Source organism: Nannospalax galili, unplaced genomic scaffold (assembly GCF_000622305.1).
Source record: "Nannospalax galili isolate Female #2095 unplaced genomic scaffold, S.galili_v1.0 scaffold325, whole genome shotgun sequence".
Lineage (NCBI taxonomy): Eukaryota > Metazoa > Chordata > Mammalia > Rodentia > Spalacidae > Nannospalax > Nannospalax galili.
This window is the reverse complement of record NW_008355159.1, coordinates 499,394-521,923: the sequence shown is the minus strand read 5'-3', so window position 1 is coordinate 521,923 and position 22,530 is coordinate 499,394. Positions and strand designations below refer to the sequence as shown.

The window sequence follows — 22,530 nt, the reverse complement described above, 5'->3', positions numbered from 1 at the left end:
TGTTCCCATTGCCATGAGCTCCACCATGTCTTCTTCCCCATGATGGCCTAAAACCAGGAGCCAAAATGAATCTTTTCCCCTTTAAGTCTGCTCTGTCAGGCACTGTAGTTACAGCAATACAAAAGTAACTAATAGAGATGGAAACATGCAGGCCCAAAATTCCATGAAGGTGATTCTAAGGTCAGATGGATTTAGGAACCTCTTGACAAGGTTTCCAAATTTTTTGGAGCAGCTTACCAAGTGCCAGTCAGTAACTCATGATCCTACAATTTCTTCCAAATCCTTAACCAAGATGTTTTGCAAGCATTGTTTGAAGCTCTATTTGCTGTTACATCCTAGAGAATATTTTTAGATATGAAATTTGTTTTCCTTCCAGCAAGATGCTCTACATCATTACTACCAATTAGGCAAGTTCATTTAAAAGCTTTGAATCCATACTTGTAAATTTCCCTTTTTCTCATCCAACTTTATGTCTAAACAGTGCAGCTGATGACTGTACAGTTCCATTTATGAATTCTACTCTTGTAAATGTATTTCCAAAATCGTTTCAGAATTTCTTTGTATGGGAAAGCCAGAACTGCTGGTTTTAATAAGAACATGGTTTAAACATAGTTATCCAGATCCCTGATATTTCATGGCTTCCCAGAAAACAGACGACACCCAGCACTCAAAGAATACCTTCTCTTTCAAACAACTCCAGCCATCTTACTCCAGAGGGATCCCCAACCCTTATCACCTTGTGTTGCCTTTAGAAAGAGTGACAGGATTTCATGGGATGAAAACTGAGGCCATACCAAGTGAAAAGAAAATCTTGGCTCTTACCATCACAATGTGTCCACAACGGTGTCTATCAGCAATCATTACTGCACCCAGTGGGTGCTCAACCACTAACTGAATGAAGCCAGTTATTGACAAAATCCCCGTACTTCCCTTGAAGGAAGCCCAGGCAAGAATTCTCTGAACAAGTGCTACAGTCCACATGTTCCCATCTGAGATGGCGTTCTATCGCATGGCCAGCAAAGCAAAAGGAGCTTTATTTTTAGCTACTAGACTTCACAGGGATGGTTGGAGTCCTATTTAGACTTCTTTCATTCCTAGCCTTCAGATGACACTCTTATGATTTGCTTTTGTAATTTGTACTTTTTTAAAAAAAAGGTTCAGTCAAAGATGGCCTCGAGCAGATTTAAAACAATACAAAACAAGAGAAATAAACCAGATGGCAAAAAAAAATCATAAATCAGGCCAAGCCGTACTGAACAAGCTACAAAGAAAGGCATCATGAAACTGTAAAGGGAAGAGGCACTTCGTTCCTCATGGATAAGCCTCCATTATTGCTTCCTTGGAGAGGAAAGCTCGGAGGTCATCCAGGAGAGGCTGATGCACTCCCTTCTCCACCTGTCACAACTAGTCTGCAAAGAGCTGTGTGATAGTTACAAACCTGTAAGGGATTTTCAGACCAGTGGGGCACTGTTTTCAGAGAAAAAGAATGGTTTGGAGAGATCTCTGTTTTCCTTGAATGGTGATAAAGGTAGGCAAAGAAGAAAAAGAAATTGATCCAATAAATCTGCACTGTTTCTAACACTTAATGAAAAAACAGAAACTCCCCTGTGAAAAGCCCTATCCCTATCTCTTCAGCAGACATCAATAGGACACACTATAAGAGGGAAACATCATTAGCACCCACTGGGCCGAAGAAGGCAAGAAAGACTCAGACTTATCCTGCTTGGCTATGTCTCTGACACTGGACTAAAAGTTTGGGCCTTCCCATGGAGATAAGGGTTTTAGTTAGGGGAATTTGTTTTGTCCTGTAATTGCTGAGTAGAAAGTAAACTATTCAGAAGTATCCTCTTATCCTCTCTCTCTCTCTCTCTCTCTCTCTCTCTCTCTCTCTCCATGTCATTATGTGTGTGCGTATGTGTCAGTGTGTGTGTGTGTGTGTGTGTCTGTGTATGTCTGTGTATGTGTGTCTGTGTAAGGGCCAAATTGCAATGGGCTGGCCTTTCAGCTCTTACAACAGCTGCCATATATTTCAAGTGCATTAAAAAGTTATTTAAACCAACAATAACTGGGCCTCTTAGGAAAGAGTGCATCTCCATTAGTTTTAGATATTTAGAAGTACATGCTGTTCTGTTGTAACACAACATGCAAAAAATCTGGCACTAGCTTTTCAATCCTGGAGCCCTGCTTACAAACGTACTGAATTATTAGCCCCAGTACATCATCCTTGCCCTTCTCTCCTTCATCTATATGACCTGAAAAGACGTGAAAGGTTTGCCAGGGTGTGCTTGTCAATCTGAATTTATGGGCACAGACAATGCCAAGGACTCCTGTTCACTGTACACTGACTGCCTTGCACCACACAACAGGGACTCTCCAAGTGAAAAAGAAATACTGCTATATGTCCAGAGACCTAAGCATCACAAAGGGATTACATCCATAGGCCTAAATCTGTCTACTTCCTTATCAGTCCACCCTCTTTGTTCCATAGTCACTGTGAGGGATCAGATTGAATTTGCTATGAGTTGCTTTTCCTCTCAGCTCTAAAAATCTGTGGCTATGCTAAGGAGATAAAGAACTGGTAGTGGATTAGTTTCTCTATGGACTTCCGGAGCCTCGTGTATTGTCCCAATTAAAGCCTTCATTGCCTTATTACTCCTATTAAGGCAAGTATTGCATGATGCTGTAATGACTTCTTCAAATCCCCTTTTTCTTTCCAGAGGAAATACTCCAGAAGGGAGATAGGGATCACTATGGCCTTGACAGATAGCACTCTATCAACCCAAACCTTGCAAAGTGCATGGTCTTTAATCGAAGCACAGTAGTATTTGTCAACTGAATGTGCAAAGAAGTTCATGAAAACTGTTTCTTCTTCTAAGGTGACCAGCCATCTTGGTTTGGCCATGGACCAAAGGGTTTCCCAGGAAAGGCCCTAGGGAGTTCAGTGTTTGAAGCAGGAAAATTCCAGGCAAAGTGGTACAGATAAACAGCTTGCCTCCTCCTTACAGTATCACACCACCAGATCCAGTTTGCACACCTGCCCCTCCTCTTCCAGGAGTTTCTATATCTCACATACCTGTACTCTCGGTTGCTCTCCTCACCTGTCAACTGGAAGGAGTGGGTATTGTGTCTCATTCTGCCAGGCAAATGACTACCCTAGCCATCCTGCCTGGTCAGTTGTTGCTGTTGTTGTTGTTGTTGCTGCTGTTGTTGCTGTTGTTGTTGTTGTTGCTGCTGTTGTATGAGAGATGTAGGAAGTTGATTTCTAGGAGTTAGAAAATGGAAAGTGTCAGGATGAGCAGCAAAGACAGACAGAATGAAGCCTGTCATTGGTCTGCCCAAAGGCAGGCATGGTGCCAGGTATTGGTGCACTCCAGACGAGAAATTGCTCCTCTCTCCTCCAAGATGCCTGCAGACCCTCCCCAGGTCTCATCCACCATCTGTTCTCTAAACTCATCTGCCTTTCACTATGTCATGGTGTCTTAGTCAGGGTTCTCCAAAGAAACAAAACCAGTAGAATGAATATATATGTATAGAGATTTATCAGCTTAGCTCACAGGATAGAGTCTGAGTAGTCCAACAATGGCTGCGCGACACTGGAGAGGCTGAGAATCCGTAGTTGCTCAGTCCACAAGGCTGGATGTCTCAGTAGTCCCAATCTGGTGCTGAAGGTCTGACAAATTCCAAAAGATCAGCTAGTCTTCAGTCTACAGCAGCAAGATGAACTCACCAGCAAGAGAGAAGGCAAGCAGCAAGAAGCCTGACTAATACAGATTTTGGTACCAGGAGTGGGGTTTATTTAGCTTACATATCCCAGGTCACATTTGATCCTGGAGCTCAAGGTAGGAATTCAGGGCAGGAACCTGGAGGCAGGAGCTGGAGCATAGGCCATGGAGGAATGCTGCTTACCGGCTTGCTCTCCTGGACTCTGCTCAGCCTGCTTTCTTATGCAGCACAAGACCACCTGCCCAGGGGTGGCACCACGCACAGTGGGCTGGCAAGAAGATGCCCCTCAGACATGGCCACAGGCCAGTCCAACAGAGGCAATTCCCCAATTGAGGCTTCCTCAACCCAGGTGTGTCAAGTTGACACTAAAGCTATCCAGCACACATGGTTAAAGAGATGATGCACTGAAGTATATGGTCCCTCAACACTTCTGTCAGGGATGTGACAAGATGACCTGGAGCTGGCTTGAGTCAGTCCTGCCCCTGGAGGATCATGCAGCAGTGAGTGGATTTTGCTATGAGTTTGAAACAAGTTTACCCATGGGCATATCATCCTCACTTATTTCTAGGATGTCCTTCTCTAGACTATCTAGACAATATAAGGAGAGGGTGGAGGAACAAGTGCAACCAGAGTATATTATATAGATATATGAAATTGTCAAAGACAATTTGGGCCTCCAACACTAAGTAAGATAATTTTTTTCTTGTAAAAAATGGGATAAAAACTGAAGGTAAGAGACAACCCAGAAACCATCCACTTGTTCGGCACTTAAGTGCTATATCATATAAAGGAATATTACTGAGAAGTAACTGGGAATAAATTACTGATACATGTAATAATGTGGATAAATATAGAATATATTTCCATGAATGAAAGAAACAGATACTGTTCAGTGCACTTTATATTAAGTCCAAGCTGAGAAAAATTGATCCTATTAGAAGCTAGGGTAGTGGTCACATTGGAGATGGGACAATGGGGATGTATTGATTAAGAAGTGAACTTCTTTGCATTCTCAAGGATAGGAACACTGTATATTTTTATTTGGATAGTGCTTTTACAAATGTATATATTAGCAAAAATTATTGACTTGTACACTTCTTATTGTCTCACTTTACTTACTTTATACTTTAAGAAACAAGAGAAACATACAGAAGCAACAGAGGAGATACTTGCTTTAATCTTAATCTAGCAAGCTATGTCACCTAAAGCCAGGGAAAACATTCTTACACCCTGTGGAAGTACATTATTCTATCTACCTGCTTTGGCTGTCAAATTAAATCAGATGAAACTGAGTGGGGTGGTTGTTCAATCTCATTTGTTAAATGTATGCTTGACAAAGGCAATGCTGTCAATACCAATGAAATTAAGTTTTGTCAAATGTCCGAAATGGTGTGTGTGTGTGTGTGTGTGTGTGTGTGTTTATAAAAGACAATTTTCTGCATTTTAGATTTATCCACAAATATCTCTAGCAGCTTCATCTCTCTGCCTATTATTCAAGGGCAGGCACACTGCCTGCTGTTCGCTGGATTCAACTTCCCTATACATGCTCATTTCGAAGGTCGTGTATGTATTCATTTACTACCTGGTTGTTATTTAAGAGGATTTTATTACATCGTTTTAGGTTGATTTATTCTTTTCCTTCCCACCGGAAATTCTAATTTCTAGTGAACCCAATGGCAGAGGAGCTGAGTGAGTAGGAGACTTCATAGGACTCACTGTTTTCAGCTTTCAAATTAAACATGAACACATTTGGTTTGGGTCAGACGTCATTTTGATCACCATTTTCTGGAGCTAAAAGGAAGATGTGGTTTAAGGCAAAAACTGTATTTTTACAAAGAAGAGGGGACAGCCAGCAACAGAGATACCCACAGCATACCCTATCTAAATATATACTTACGAGAGCAATGTTCATATGGTGAATAAGACCATGTCTTGGTCTTTATCATTTGACTCAATTTCCATTTTGAAACCTAAAAGTTTAACTACTTCATTATAAAGCAAAATGGTTTCGTTTTGTGTGCAGTGTGTGAGGCCAATACTATCCCAAAATCAGAATAATATGGAAGGACAACAGGGCACCAAAAAGATCAAAGAGGAGGTTCAGGAGAAGGTAAGACAAGAGAAGTACAAGGCAACGTGGTGCTTCTCAATTGTGAGGCATCTTGGAGGTGATGGGATGGGATGCGGGTGTGAAAGGAGATCCTATGTGTCCTGCCAGTTCGTTAGACAGTAGCTCTGGAAAAGGTTTCTGTGGTAGAAGCCAGGGAGGAGAACAGCGATTAGAAAGGCAAGTGACAGAGTAGCACACAGCCACAAGAAGAGTGGGCTGAAGAAGTAAGGCCCTGATAAAAGCATTTATTTGCTTTTGGATGAACATCCCAATGACTCATTTCTCCCCAGCACCTGTAATCTGTGAGTCTTCCCCCACACGTGTTAATGTTGGAGAAAAGAATAACTCAAGCCCAAAAGAATAACTCAAGTGATCACTATTGTTCTTCTGCTCAAATGTCACATGCAGGCGCCCCTGCGCTGCCATTCAGAAATCTATTAGCAACATAGCAGTCAGGAACTCCCATGACCTACTTTTACCAGACAGTAGATGTTTCTAATTCTGTAATCAGTGAAACAGCAAAAATGATTAGATAATCTGTGTGACCTTGTCCTGGATCAGACCAGGGAAATACTGCTTGTGGGGAAAAGGTTAATAGAATGTAACTTAAACAGCTTCTGTGCTTCCAAATTTGCCCCAGATGCTGAGGGGCACCAGGCAAACAGGAGCCCTTCAAAAGTCCCAAATCATGCTCCCTCCACCACCCTTGGGCATTCCATTGCCTGAGTTTCTGTGCTCTCGAATCCACCCCGAGCTGTGCCCTGAGCACATATAAACCAAACTCTGTATTTGCAGTCTAACATCTTACCCTCTCTGAATGCTGTAGGCCTCCATTTCCCCAGTCCCACTGAGATACGTTAGTGTGTTTATCCTTGTAGAACCGCAAACTCAAACTCCTATCATTGAAATGTTATAGCTAATTATATCCTTTTGCCCTGAGCCCCACCTTCGTCCTCTGCTCCCTTTCTTATATGGAAAAAAAATTCTCCTCCAAGGAAAGATTTAAAAGGAACTAGACAGATTGCTTTGCGCATTATGATTTTTCTCCTCATAATGTTCACATCTATACTACAACTGCATTTTGGAAAATCAAACAAGAAAACAATTATTCTAGAATCTTCTGTCCTCTGGCTGGGTATAAGGATGCATGGCTTTAATCTAATTCCAGCACTTGGGAGGAGGGGATAAGAAGATCAGGAGTTTGAGGACAGCTTTGGCTACATAACACAAAATGAGTTACAGGCCAGTCTGGCAGTCTGGGTTAGAAGAGACGGTGTCTTAAAAAAAAACAACAACAACAACAACAAAAAAACAGAAAACAAGAAAGACAGTGAAGAAGGAAGAATGGAGGGAAAAAAGAAAGAACAACAAAAAAACTTCTGTGCCCAATAAATCAAAATTATTTCATCATATTTGCTCTATTTTTAAAGGAACTGTTTATCATGATAAACATATAATTTTTGTCTTTCCTTTTCAATCTGTGTTTTATAAGGCAATTTTCTCAGGCTTAAAACCCTCTTAAGTAACAATGCCCAACCCAACTCCCACTCCCCCTATCCCTTTCTAGCCCTCCCCATGTCTTAAATGATTTCATTTCCTTGCGCCTTTCTGTAATCACACAATCACTGCACACAGTATTGGGAGTGACGATGTTAGGGAGCAATGGAAATAAACCTGCTTGCCTTCATTGCAGCTTGAAAATTAAATACTACTAAGTATCCATCCCTACCCCACCCCCGCCATCCCCTAATCACAAACTTCTCCACAGCAAAGATACCTAGTGGTGACTTAACTGAGCCCCAGAGGTGATGCAAAAGGTACCACGGAATTTGCAAAACTCCCAAATCAAATTAATGTGCATGCCATGCTGGAGAATATTTCTCCTGGGAGAGGGAACATAGTTGTATTGGGGATCCCCATAAACAGATACTGAGATTAAGACTCAGGTGTATTTAGTGTATAGGAGTATCTGAAGCAGTGCCTGTGGGAAAGTGTCGCAAGCCATTAAGGGAAGGTAGCCTATTCAGGATGTGCTAATGGGTAGCTAAGTGCTATAGGCAATGAGGCTCCATGCCACTGGATATTCACCCTAGGCTTCTCTCTACTAAGGGGAAGGAAGCTGGGGCATCCACTACAGTTCCATTGCAACACTGACTGAAGGCTGCTCCTGGTGGACATAAGCAAGCTACCAGGCATCTTGCTTGCCTTTTTCTTGGGCCAGGACTGCCTCCAGGGCCAGTCCTAAAGTCTTGGAACAGAATTGCAGGAGTACCCCATAGGCACTTTGGCAGGTAAGTACCAAGGACACAGGACCAGCTAGCCAGCTTCTGCAATCCAAAGAGTCAGACAAGAGGCCACAGAAGTCTGGAGAGTACCACTACAAAGGTCTAGGTTTATTTCTTTCTTGTTCTTCACTCTCAGGAATCCTTCCTGGTGTCCTGTGGATGAGTGACAGGTGACAAGGTAGATTTTCCCATGATTCTAGTTCTCACAAAATAAACTGGATGCTTTTGGAATTATTTTGTACCCAATAAACAAATCTTGGCATCAGATCCCAAATCACAGCCCATGGAAGCTGAAGCAACCAGTGGCTCTTCCAAAGACCCCAGTGTATACTGGAGAAGTAATTTAACCACTGTATATTCTGGCTCCATCAATACAGAGATCCTCAGAGATAATGTTTGTTTTGCAGAAGAAATTAGGTGTCCCACAGGGGCTGCTACCTTTCCCAAGGGTAATGCTCTTACCTCTCAAGGGAGAAAAATAGTTAGATTCAAGGCAAGCCTCAGGCATTTGACTGATTCATTCTTCCTTGGAAGCCTTCTGGGGTATTCAGAGGTTTTGTTGTTGTTTCTGTTTAATTTTTGGCAACAGTTCTTTTTTTTTTCAAGCTCTATCTTTGTCAAATGCTATCACAAGCAACATTAAGACAGCTCTACATATGGCCACCAAAAGACATGTTCAAGAATATTCATAGCAGCTTTATTTCCAATTGCCCCAAACTGGAAACCACCCAGATGTCCGTCAGCAGGAGAATGGATAAACAAACTGTTATACATCCATACAATAAGACACTATGCAGCAATAAAGAAGAAGAAGCTTGCCAGGCGTGGTAGCGCAGGTCTTTAATCCCCGCACTTGGGAGGCAGAGACAGGCGGATCTTTGTGAGTTCGAGGCCAGCCTGGTCTTCATAGTGAGTTCCAGGACAGCTGGGGCTACAGGGAGACCCTGTCTCAAAAAAAAAAGACAAAAAAGAAGATGACTCTCATCTGCATTATCTAAGTGAAAACAGCCAGCCACAAAAGGCTGCATACTTTATGATTCCATTTATATGAAAATCTAGAGAGACAAAACTAATCCAAGGAGACAGAAGTCAGAATAGTGCTTGCCTTCATAAGATTTTGGCTAGAGAAGGGCTCAGGGGAACTTTGGGGAGGGGTGCTGGAACTGTATTTTGTTTTGATATGGTAGTGGTTAAATGGGTGAACATACATGCACTCACGAAGTCATCAGTTCTTAAAATTGTATTGGAGAGCTGGTAGAATACTTGCCTAGCATGTGCTACGGTCTGGGTTCTATTACCACCAAAACCCACCTTTTTTGAGGCAGGGTCTCATTTTGTAGCCCTGGTTGGCCTAGAACTCATTATATAGACCAGGTTGGCATCAAACTCACAGAGATCCACCTAATTTTGCCTTCAGATTGCTGAGCATTAAAGGTGTGTACCACCATGCCCAGCAACCCATCTTACAATATGTATTAAATATATCTCAATAAGAAATTAAAATAGGAGGCTGGAGAGATGACTCAGCAGTTAAGAGCACTAGCTGCGCTTGCAGAGGACCCAGATTTGATTCCCAGCACCCACATGGCAGCTGACAACTGTCTGTAACTCCAGCTCCAGGGGATTCCTCGCCCTCTTCTGACCTCCACAGTCATTGCATGACATGGGTGTACTTACACACATGCAGGCAATACACTCATACACATAAAATAAAAAAAATAAAATATTTTTAAAATAAATTAAACAACAGAGTAATAAATAAGAGGAATTGTCAAATAAAATCAGACCACTCTGGAGGCTACTCTGCTTCTCCCTGTCTAACTGTGACCAATGGAAACTTAAGGCCTTCACCATAGCTTGGCCTTCTGAGGCAGAACTGGCTGAAGGCGTTCTCTTGGGTGAAGCTAACATTCTTTTTTTGCCACAGGCTACAGGGAAGGCAGAAGAAAAATTGTCAACATGAATACATGATTTTGATGGGCACCACAAGTAGTTTAAAGGATTGAATCAGCTCCCACTTAAAAGCACACATACATGCATTCACACATATCATTCCATGTATACACATCCCATCCCATACTCCATACTAGCTTTCAGTGTTACATACAGGGACACTCCATGTTGCTGCTGCACCGTACCCTATATAGGCACATATAACACTATACATATTACATACACAGCATGTATAGATATACAGCCCTGTTGGATAAGACGAGAGAGAGAGAGAGAGAGAGAGAGAGAGAGAGAGAGAGAGAGAGAGAACAGAGGCAAGCCCTGCTCCTCCCAGGGTCAGCTCTGAGCTGTAATTGTCTGGGTAATCATCTCTTGCCTCTCTTTGCAACCATGACCACTGTCATCATCATTATCATCATTGTCATCCTAATTGCTGGAATATCCTTCATGGACAGGGACATCTCAGAGCACATACAGCTGGACCCACAAAGACATCTACCTGGAGCCACTTGCACACCCTGAAAGCTGTCCAGACATGTCAGGACAGAGTGAGTGTCCTGCAACCGTCAGCTTCAGCCTCTGAGTATAAACCTTGCAGTGACAGCTAGTCTAGACATCCTCCTCCCTACTCCCTCCATCCTAAAGGCTATTACCTATAGAAACCTTGTTTCACATTCCTGGATCCAGATCAGCTTGTACCTTCCAGACAATGGTACCTCGTCATCAGGAGGATGCAGAGAAAAAAAAAACAATATCTGGAAGGTGCTATGGTCTCCCTTCAGGATTCCAGTACCCCTCACTGCCATCCTATGTCCTGGGATTGGAGTACAGTTGTAGATTTCAGAGATTATGGGCACATTTTCTTCCACTATTGTTCTTAGTTACGGTAACTTGAAGAATTAATCCACTGAGTCCATTTCCATATCTGTTGAACATCTAGTTCTTCTGCAGAAATAAGTCTCTACATGTGGAAGGCAGTGGAAACATGCCTATCAGAGTGCCCATAATTTCCCTCTTAGGAATCTACCCCAAAGACACAAGTACAAGCATGTTTGTCATAGCTCTTTTATGATAGGAAGACTGAAAACAACCCAAATGTCAACCAAGGCAGAAGTAGTTGTCACAGATTATTATACAGAATAGTGCCCAGTCATAGCAAGGATAACAGAGATCAGTTAGTCTTAGCAGAAAAATGCCCAAAGAAATTATTTAAAGAAAATAATGTTAATTCTTCCAATCAGAAATATAGGATAAGTGTCAGGAATAATGGCACATGTCCATAATCCCATCTTTCAGAGGGATAAGGCATGAAGATCATTGCATTCCTGGCCACACTGGGAAACTTGATGAGACTCTCAAAAGAATGAAAGAAGAAGTCTGGGCATGGTAGTGTACACTTATAATTCCAGCACTTGGGAGGTGGAGGCAGGAGGATCAGGAATTTAAAGCCAGTCTTGGCTACATAGTGTTTGAAGCCAGCCTGGGCTACTTGATACCTTATCTCAAAAAAGATAAGAAAAGAAAGAAAGGAGAAAAAGAGGGAGGGAAAAAGGAAGGAAGGAAAGAAAGAAGGAAGGAAGGAAGGAAGGAAGGAAGGAAGGAGGGATAGAAAGGAAGGAAGGAAGGAAACATAAAGAGACTAAAGCATTTATCCTAAGAGTTCCCTACTGGCTCCTTGTCCCATTCTTTATAATGTCTCTGGTTACTGGTACTCTGAGGCAGCTGCACTTTGAAACCAGACAGTTCAACAGTAGGTCTCAGCATTTTCTAGCTGTGGGCCCTGGGAATGTGACAAAGCCCTTTTTATTGTTGAACCTTCCTTTCCTGCATTGTTGACAAGCTTCATCAAGAGCCTCTTCAGTCCCATTTTCTGTGCCAACCCCAGGGTAACAGTGGTGGACAATACTTAGTGCTTTCTCACTTGGAGTTGTATCTACAATGGTAACATGAGGGAGACTACCTTTGTAGAGCTTGTGAAAGGATTATTATTACTGTGACAATTTCTGATCCACAAAAGGCCTTTGAAAACTGGCAGCTATTTAAAACAAAATTCAGGATGACTTAGTTAAGGTAGGGTGAACCACCTCACAAATAGCTCCAAACTTGTAATGGCTCAATAATGGAAGTGTATTTCAAGCTTACTTTTTTAGGGTAGGTACTTCAAATCAGGTAATTCTATTCCATGTAATGACCCTCCCTAGACAGAGGAGACTCTACTGTCTTTGAAAGTGGCTTCCAAGATGACCATGAGGTTTTACTGCATCTCAGACAGCCGGTACATAGGGAAAGAGTTGGGAAGAAAGCCTAGAAATATCTTATGGTTGGACCAGGTGTACAGGTATCATTTCTACTCCCATTCCATTGGTAGAACTCAAGTACATGACTAAACATACAACTGCTTGGGAGGTTGGGAAACGCAGTCTTCAAATCAAGGAAGATGTACAAAACATGTTTTGGCATCTAATCAAAAATTGCTGCCACTGCGAATTAGAGAAGGAAACCTGTCTCAGTGATTATATGTTTATGTATGTTTATTTGTGGCCAGTATGTGAAAAGTGAATACTTTGCTCTGGGAAGCTCAGCTCTTTTCTTTACTGATATTTTAGAGGTTTTTTTTAAATGAACCCTAAGAAGACATCCTTTAAAGACTCTCTTTATTATCAAGGTTGTTCTGCCACCACCCGAAATAATCCTAAAAATAATGGTAGTCCTTAGCTCTGACTTGCACAAGGTTTGAGATGCTGTCAAAAATAAATGCTAGCTCATCAGATTTTGTGTGAAAGAGATGGCAGCACACATACAACTCAAGCTAAAAGCTGCAGATGAGAAACTGTATTGCACACACATTGCCACCCCTCAAAATCCCTTATATGCTAGCCAGTGAGTCCATGGACTTATCACAACTAAAATGAAGTGTCACTTTTCCCTTAAGCTGGCACTTGGCAGAACCAGTATTTCTGTGCCTATCTCTCAGAGACTTACACTCTAGATTCAAAGACTCAAGATTTAATTTTATACTTTGTTTGGATTTTTTTCATTTAGGAAACTGCACAAAGTCCATATGGGTAGTTGTGCTCAGGGTAAGATATATACAATGTGATACAATCCATTCATTCATCTATTATTGAATCTATATTGAATGATTCCTCAGTTACAAGTACTGTGGATCCCAGACTGAGGTGACTGCAATGGAAGGTACATTCTCCCACCTGTTTGGTGGGAGAGTTAGCTCTGGGAACAGACAGCTACAATGCAGCAGGTGTCTTGCTGTAGAAGAAGTATGTTCAGTCACAGCAGAAGCACAAGAAACAGACTATTAGAGAGGCCCCTCAGATCTTTGTTATTTCTCTGATTTACTTGGCACAGAGATACAAAGTCATCAGAAGTCATCCTATGCTTATTAGATGAAATTAATGGATATGTGAAGAGAGAGGTGATGCGCCAGGGTCTCCAGTGTTCTTTATTTATGTTGTCACTAGAAAGAGAGTAGTCGAAATACTAGTAACTGCAAACATTGGTTCCCTCCTGTAAGCCAGGCATTGTACATACTTGTCAGTCATCCTGCTGAGAGGGTATCACCACTGCACATTGTACAGAGGCATTGCTGAGACCTACAGAAAAACACTTGCTCCATTATATACTAATCTAACTGGACCTTTCCTCTTGATGTAGAAAATAGAAAGAAATAAGTTCACTCTGTCAAGAGGTACCTACAGCTCAATCTGACTAGAGGGGAGAGGCAACAAAGGGTAGTGGGAAGACGTTAGCCTCAGGAGCCAATGGATACCTCCTGAGAGTAACGTGAGGATAAACTGTCATTATTCATTCATTAATTCAACAGTATTTACTAAGCAACTGCTAGGTTCCAGGTACTAAAGGGCTATGACTGTAAACAAGACTGAGGAACTGACAATGGAAGACAGGGAATACACATTTAACTATTTTGGTCACACAGTAGAGGCAATGAACTAGAAACCTTTTTTCATTCTTTATGTTGATTATCAGGGAAATGTATGTTAGAGAGTTTTGAAGTCAATCAGTTCAAGCCTGAGAAGACTTTGAACTATAGTATATTATTTTCAAGGCTCCCAGAGAAGATATAGGATGTACATGTAGGGGGAAAAGACTCCAAGGACAGGGCATGAAACAGAAAAAAACTTGATCAAGACAGTCTTTGGGTGGCAAAACTATAGATGATTCTTTATCTTTCCATATTTGAATTGTTTTAAAAATGTATGTCTTAATTTTATGATCATAAAAATATTTACTTGGAGAACAAAGAAAATAAAACTCCAAAGAGCTGGGGAAGGAGGGAGGAGTCCTTCCGTTTCATCCTTTCCTTTCTTGGCATTTAGGCAGCTACTGGCAAGTCAGCCAGACAGGGTGATGCCTCGCTTCTGGAGTAATACTGAATGATATCTTATTTCAACACACTGCCTGATTATTTCAGAATTCACTCACGGGGTAGCCACAGGAGGAAATATACACTCACCACTGAGATATTAGGAACTGAATCCTGAGCTTGATTTTTCATTAGGGCATTCTGCCATTTTTCAATTAAGACAGGTTCACCTCTTTTCTTCCCCCTTTTGAAAGTGCTGATGTGTAAAACCTCATTTTCCTTCCTCAGCATACTCGCCTGTGGATTTTATTTTAATTTACTCGCACAGGTTCCATAGAATGGCAGAGAAACTGAGGTAGCAAGCTGCATTGCCACAATGCTCCTGGTGCTGGAAAGGAAGCCGCCCGCTCTGTGAGAACAATGCTGTGGAAAAATCTGTGAACCCAGTTGAACACACCGAGGGTTTGGTTGAAAGGGCAGGCATTACTCATGGCGGCTTTGACAGTGAGACAGGAGACAGAAAAGCCACACAGCCCTTCAGCAGTGGACGTGCCTAGATGAATTGGTCAGGTCTAATCTAGAAACTAAGGGAAGAACTGCCTAACGTCTGCATATAGTGCATTCCTTGCATTCGCTTTTTAGTAAAAGCATTTTCCACATTTTTGTATAAAGGGAGATTCCCCACCCCACTCCCTCAAGTATTAAACCTAGAAATGAAAATATCCTCACTCACACCAACAGAGTCTGCGAGGGGCCTAGGTTCTTAACATAAGATTCTGTTTCCTGCTGGAAATATTGTTTCAGAAAAAATAGAAGCCATGATAGAAGGACCACAGGAAACATCTGTGTATACAAACAGGCCAGCTCACTAGGAATAAAAATGCATTATGCATCACAAAAGTCTAAATATTTTTATTAACATAGTTTGTTAACCAAGAACTGAAAAATAAGGTTCCCTGACAGTTCCCCCACCCCCATCAAAGGCTTGCTTCAATATTTCGTTTTATTCTTAGGAGAGAAGTAACACTGAAATCTTATCTTAGATTTTAGCAATGAGTTTTCTATTAAAAGTTATTTCTTTTCCATCTCAGACTGAGCAAAGCTCTGGGCCAAGGGGGTTAGGGAATTTGTTTCATAAAACTGACAGCTTGGCGAGCATTCAATCACTCGGCACTCCACAGCCCAGGAGAACAAATAAGTCCTTTTCTGATGCTGCTCCAGACACATTACGATGTATGTTCCATCGCTTTATTCCCGCCTCCGTTCTGTTTGCCTCCTGCAGCAAAAAGAAAAGGGAGCAGAAAGCACGTCGAGAAATATGACGAGACCTGTGAGGACGCGAAATTAATCAATCATAATCTCATTTGGAAGTTAAGAAAAATGACCACCTCAGATACGCTATTTCAGTGACTGGACCTGGCCTGGGTTTTGAATAGGCCGATACATTTGGGGCACCATCGGCCATTTTGTTGTCTTGTTCTCAGTGCTTCTGGCCATGTGTCTTTGAAAGATCTGACAGAGACTTTGATAAGGCGGAGAAGCTAAGGTTGGTGGCTCCAAGAGCAGGTGATTGGCTTGAAGCCTGGGCATCATCCCAGGCAGCAGGGACCAGTTATCTCCAAACCCTATACCAGAAAGAGCCTAGTTTGGAAACTTCCAGCATAATAGTCTTAATTCAGAGCAGTCCCAGAAAAGAAATCTTTGCAAAATTTCTTCCCTCTCCACCTCTTTTAAGACATTATAAGGACTTGGATTTGAAAATTCTCAGATAAGTGTGGTAGCCCCTGCCTGTAATTCCAGCACTGAAAATGCTGAGGCAGGGGGATTGCCACAAATTTGAAGCTAGTCTGGGATACTTAGTGAGTTCCAGGCCTGCTGGGGCTACAGGAAGACCCTGTCTCAACAAACTAAAAAAATTTGTTTGACCTCCTTAAGGTGGATGTGAGATAGAAAACCTTTGTAAAATACTGGTGCTATTATTTAAGCTTTCACTCACTGACCATATCCTTTATGCTTGGGAAAGAACAGACTGTAGGCAATTTTGCTCCAACTAATATCTCTTCCTCACACAGTGACACAGAAGGAAGGGTACAGATAAATGCCAAAGCTCATTGTCACCCACAGACTCATTTGAGGACGGGGTAGTGCCCTAAAGGATTGTACCTTTCCAGAGACTCAACTCTCACTGGGAGCCTTTGTTACTCTTTTGCTATCTGAGTCATGTAGGCAAAGGAAAATCTTATTCTTCCATGTTCTGTGTCTTTTTCTATTTTCTCTTTTCTCTTCTTTCTCTGAACTGAAATGCCCCTAGACTACCTGCCCCATTTATTCCTACTGTGGAGGGTTCAGATGCCACCACAAGAAGGAATTGCCATTCTAAGATGAGTGTGTCGCCTCCCTCTGATGTATTATTTTTTCTCTTTTTCTGGTGTTTAACTGACACACGCACACACACACACACACACAAAAAAAAAACGTACTTACATATAGGATATCCTGTGATGCTCCAATTTATGAGTACATTATGTAAACATATCTACCTCTTCAAATAATTATTATTTCTTTATGGCAGAAAATGTTTGAAGTCCTTTCTTCCAGTATCTTTTTTTCTGAATTCTGAATGTAGCTGAAGGCTTGTAGCAGGCCTCAAAGGGAAAGATCCTTTTATTAGCTTCCTATTTCAAGTGTTCCTCTGTCCCTACCATTACAACATGTTGTCTGTTTATTTACTGAGGTTCATTTTGCAAGAGAAATAGTTGTGATGAGAAGGGAAACTTTGGAAGACTTAAAAATTGTAATTTAGTTTCAAAGGAGTTATGAATAATGGAGGGCCGGAGTCACTTTGGGAATAAATATCTGAATGGCTCTACGTTTTGGTGCCCCTACAAAAGAAGTCTTTTCTAAGTACGATCTCAAAGATATAGAAACACAGTATATAAAGAAACTCTTTTTCTCATGCAGGGCCCAGTTGAAAATATCCCCATGTCCATTAAAAATTTGCAAGTCCCAGATTCAAGCAGGACTCAAAAAATTTGTGCACTCACCTGAAATTCACCTGAAATGTCCCAACAAGACCTCAGAAGGGTGGGTTAAGAAGGACTCTAGTTTCTGGGGAAGCCGAAGGGAGTTCTCTGGCTCCTATTTCAAGAGAAGCATTTCATTTGGAACCAGAGAAGCTATGTGAAAGGGCTTGGGATATGTTCCTGCCTTCTGTATCCCAAAGCTCCTTTTTTGCTTTGTGGTGGCATCTCCAAGCCAAATCCCCAGGCTGAACTGTCTCCATTCCTTGGGCCCCACCCAATTCAGCTGTCCATGTTGCAATGCGTCCCTTGGAAGGGAGAGGCAGGAGGGGTAAGCAACTCATTCTGGTTTGCCAGGGACTGTCTGGGTTTTGAAACTGAAAGTCTCAGATCCTAGGAACCTTTCTCAATCCCAGGCAAAATAGGACAGGTGGCCAGTCATGCTAGTGGCAGGTCAGCATCCAAATCTCTCCTCCTAGCTGGGCCTGGTCAAAGCCTGAACCAACAGGATCACCCACATACCCACAGTATTGTGGGGTCAGACCTACTGAAAGTGTATTTGTAAACTGTATTTAAAGCTGCTGAGGGAAGGTGCTCTTGGTTATGACTGTGCCTGTCCACTTCACCCCCACCCTCCAGAGTGGTTTTAAAAGGCTGTTCTGACCCATTCATATGTTTGCATCCTATTTTCTTCAGAACTGGGGGCTCAGGGGATAACAAAGACCACCCCAAGATTTTTTGGTCAATGACTTGGACTAGGACTACCCCTGACTGCAAAGGGAGCATGGGTCACAGGTCTACAAGGCATATACCAGGGTGTGGAGACAGTTTACTTTAGCTCCCAGACATTCCCATGCCACAGGGATAGCCTCCTAAATTCTTTCAGGATCTAGCCCTTCACTCCACCATCCTAGGCCATTATTTTGCTTCTATTCTTTCTTACTTCCTTTCCTGGATCACTACAACAGGGGATGTTTGTTCCCTTATCTCCACCTTCCACTGCTTCCACCCCAGTTCGTTCCTCACTGCATGAAAGATCAAACACCTAAGTTAGACAGTGTCACTGGCCCACTTCAAACCGTTCAGGATGAAGTCCAAGTTCTTGAGCAATACTGACGATACCCATTATAATCTGCTCTGCCCACCTCTCCTGTGCATGGCTCAGAACGCACCTCTGTGAGCACCTTCGTTTCCTTTTTTACAAATGAAAATAGCTGTTTTTAATAAGTACTGTGTGATTTAAGTGGAAACACATACATTACATTTCTGTTCAGGTGCTTCAACTCCATTTTGGATTTTGAGAACATACAGACATTTACCTCCAACTGCCAAAGCAGTGAAAAGGGAAGGAGAGGGTGGAACATTGGATATAGTCCTCCACAGAAAGAAAGGGGTAAGCGGCTGATCGGAAGCAAAGGCAGAAGCATTTCACATGAATGGAGCATGAAGAGATTCATGTTCCAAATCTCATGAGGGAGCTGAGAGCAGACAGAGTTCACCAGAGGAAGGTGGGCTTCACCTTGGTGAGAGAGGGTCAGTGACAAAGGTGTGAGAGAGAGACAGGCTCTGGGATTCATTGGTGTGCCTGCATTTGTTGAGCTCATTCATAGGTAGATAGCACACAGTTAAGTGGTAGGAAGGTGGAAGTACTCAAAAGTACATGAATTTCACATTTTGCCACCAATTAATGGGGACAGACACCGTATAATAATGGAAAGGAGGACCTGAGTTCGAGCCTGTAAGGACTTGCCTTTGGAAACAGATGCAGATAACACGTTGAGTAGAAAACGTTTCCAAGTGCTATGGGTGCACTATCAGGAACCCAAAAGGGCTGAATTGTCAGAAATTATGGTTAAAATGAGCTTCAAGAAATGCTGCCTGGTTCAAGAGAATGAATGTTGATATGAGACCAAATCGCAGAACTGACATGATTTCTGCTCTCAAAACACAAAACTTGGTGCATGAACATAAGGAAACAGATGCTTTCAGTCCAGTGGGACCGTGTTCATATGAACTTGCAGCAATGGTGACAGCATGTGCAAGACCCGTACCAACTCAGCCAGACAAAAACCCAGCATAGAACTGTGTAAATGGGCAGCAGGCCCCAACCTTAGTCAAAGAACTATTGGACACTGATTACTGCTGGGTGAGGTAGAGTAGATCTTCTTTAAGAGAGTGACTCTAGATAGGCTGACTGGATTCCAGTGGATGAACTTGCACAGAGGGACATCAGGGTACAAATGCTTGACTGCATAGGACTTAACATATACAACAGAACACATGAAATCTGGCTGAGGGGCACTATGGGGAACAAGAAAGAGGGAGGTAGTCTAAATTTGATGAATATTTATATGAAATGCACAGAAACTCAATAAAATATTTTTTAAACTAAAATCAAAAAAGAAAGAAGGAGAAGAGAGGGCAAGATACAGAGTGAAAAGAAACAAAACATCGATTCTCTGGGAGAAAACAGATTTAGAAAACAAGTGATGCCACAATACTGCCTCATCCACAAAGAGAGCAGCTTAGTACTCACTTCTGTGAGAAGGCATAGTTACTTCTTTCCACCTGTATTTTTTAAACAAGAAAAGCGTCAATATTGTTCAAACCAGTATTGTTCAAAATATTGTTGATCAAGAGTCAACACTGGCCACATCCACTTTTCAGCCCCAGGGCTGCTAGCTTTTGCCCTCCAAAATGGACAGACTGTAATTAGGGGGAAGAAATAAGGGAGAAGGGAGAAGGACCCAGTTTCATTATCTGTCTTTCTGGCTTCACTTGTCTTAGTTCCTACTTAACTGTTCTGTTTCCATTTGATCACAGACAGCAGCAGATGGGGTAGCAAATGGGCCACTCTGGCAGGGCTCGCCCTGACTCACCAGGGTGCTCTGGGCATTCTTAGAGACCATGTCTCTTCCTCCACCCTGTGTCTGGCTTTCTATTCGCTCCAGAATTGCTCCACAATAAAGTCAATACTTTCTAGAACAGTTGTCAAACGGGAGTCATCAAATCTGACTTTCACCCAAACAAAGGTGGGACTAAAAAAGGATCGGCTATCCAGGACAGTAGCAGCTTCTTTTATGCTGCTCTGAGCCAATTGCTACTGCTATCTGCAGCATGGAGTGGGTGAGTAAATCTGATGCACACTAGAGCTTCAACACCACTGGATTCCCAGGAAAGGATGAGTTGCTCTAGGTCAGGAAGGAGGAAGATAGATTTGACATAGTACATAAAGCAGAGAGCAGAGAGGCATAATGGGGCCATGGGTGGAACAAGCACCTCGGAGTCTTGTACTGTCCAGCACAGTTGCTACTAGCCCTACCAAGTGTGTTAAATTTAAAATGAACAGACTTGGGGCTGGAGAGATGGCTCAGTGGTTAAGAGCGCTGGGTGCTCTTGCAGAGGATCCAGACAGTTCCTAGCATCCACATGGTGGCTAACAGTTGTCTTTAACTCTCGTTCCAGGGAATTTAATGCCCTCTTCTGGCCTCTGTGTGCATTGCATGACATGAGTGCACTTACATATATGCAGAAAATATACTCGTACACATAAAATACACAGACTTAAAACTTCAGGCCTCATAGCTAATGGCTACTAGAGTGAACAGTGCAGGATCTTTCCACCACCAAAGAACGTTCTATTGAGCATCTGTATAAGGTCCCAGTTCTACTGCCTGCGAGTGGTAGGATCTTGTGTAAGTTATTAACCCTCTTTGAACCCCAAGTCTTCCTTGGTGAAAGAAACCTTAATATATCCACCTACCAGAATGAAATAGCATGGAAATCCCTTGGTCCAACTGTTCAATCCATAGCAGGAGCTTGAAAAATGACAGGGAATATTGCTGCTCTGTGATTTTTCTGAATAGTCATTTCAAATGTTTCCTAAGGAAAGGGACAATCTCCACTGATGAGGGATGGACTTTGGCCTTAGTGTTTCTATTGAAAATTTCAAAACTTGTGTAAGTGGCAACAGTGCCATTCTGAATTAATATCTACTTCTTGCTGGTAGGCCCAGAAGGTGTTATTATGACTCAGAGGAGGGAGAGCTTTGCAGTAAGGCTATAATTCTTAAAGCCAGAAAGCTTCAGTTTGTGAGGGGGCTTTTCTTTTTCTTTTTCTTTCCTTCTTTGTCTTTTGTTTTCCTTCCTTCCTTCCTTCCTTCCTTACTTCCTTTCTTTCCTTTGTCACTAACCTCAAAATGCCTGGGACAGCCAATGTAATGATAATAGACTTAATGCTTCAGTTTGTGTGCTGTTTTCTCATCTAGAAAGATACCCAAGAATTCTTGGGATCTTCTTGTTAATACTCCCCACTTTGACATTCATATATGCATAATTCAGCCCAGACAAGTTGTATTACCTGGAGATAACCTCTCATGATACCCCACTGAAGGCCAGTCTGGCCTCTATGGGGAGAATGGGTTAGGGAAATGAAGAAATAGCTCCATGTGTGGGGTTTTAGCTTTAACTCACCAGGAAACAAGGAGTCACTGAACGACCTTTAGGTAGGATGATGTAACCAGAGAAGTACATTAGCAAGAGGTATCTGACCAAGGCCTATGGAACAGCAGTTAAGGGAACAGCAGCACAAATCAGGCAAAGCAGGGAGGAGGCTTGGGCCATGTCAACAGGGCTTGATTTTGAGGCTTGGGTTCATAGTAGTGGTAGGTAGGGATGAAGAAAGTGTGAGGAATGTTCAAGCCCATGAGAACTGGCAACCATGAGAAGCCAGGGATAAAGGAAAAAGCTGCATGCTCAGATGTCAGTGTGTGATCGGCCAATTTTTCTCTCAAACACCTCTGAAGAGGCAACTCCATCCTTTACATGAGTTTTGGGCAGAATCAACTCTTTATGGGTCATGGATCAGAAGAGTTAGATAAGGGACCTGTGGTAGCAGACCCAAGACCCATGGTCAGGTTTTTTTTTTTTGTTTGTTTGTTTGTTTGTTTTCTCTAGGGACTAAACCCAGAAGTATGCTACCACTGAGGTACAGTCCCCAGCTTGGAAATGAGTTATTTTATTTTTTTAAAGAATTAATATTTGTTGGGTGTGGTGGCACATGCCTTTAATCCCAGCACTTGGGAGGCAGAGGCAGACG

At 42.3% G+C, this 22,530-nt stretch overlaps 1 protein-coding gene across 7 annotated transcripts in view; it reads right to left on the bottom strand.

Annotated features, from left to right (window-relative positions):
* The window catches only part of Rai2 (retinoic acid induced 2), an 83,028-nt gene that overhangs the window by 30,632 nt on the left and 29,866 nt on the right, over positions 1–22,530 (bottom strand). For 2 of the 7 annotated variants that reach the window (XR_607936.3, XR_001872882.2), the window contains exons 2-3: positions 16,898–17,058; positions 15,306–15,689 (exon numbers count right to left, since the gene is read on the bottom strand). The exons of 2 other annotated variants lie outside the window; for them this stretch is intronic. The gene's annotated coding sequence lies outside the window, so the exon portion shown is untranslated. Of the gene's footprint in view, positions 1–3,098; positions 3,263–15,305; positions 15,690–16,897; positions 17,059–17,457; positions 17,552–22,530 lie in introns of those variants that run through there. 3 more of the 7 variants (XM_029555608.1, XM_029555607.1, XR_607935.3) reach the window with 2 other exon arrangements.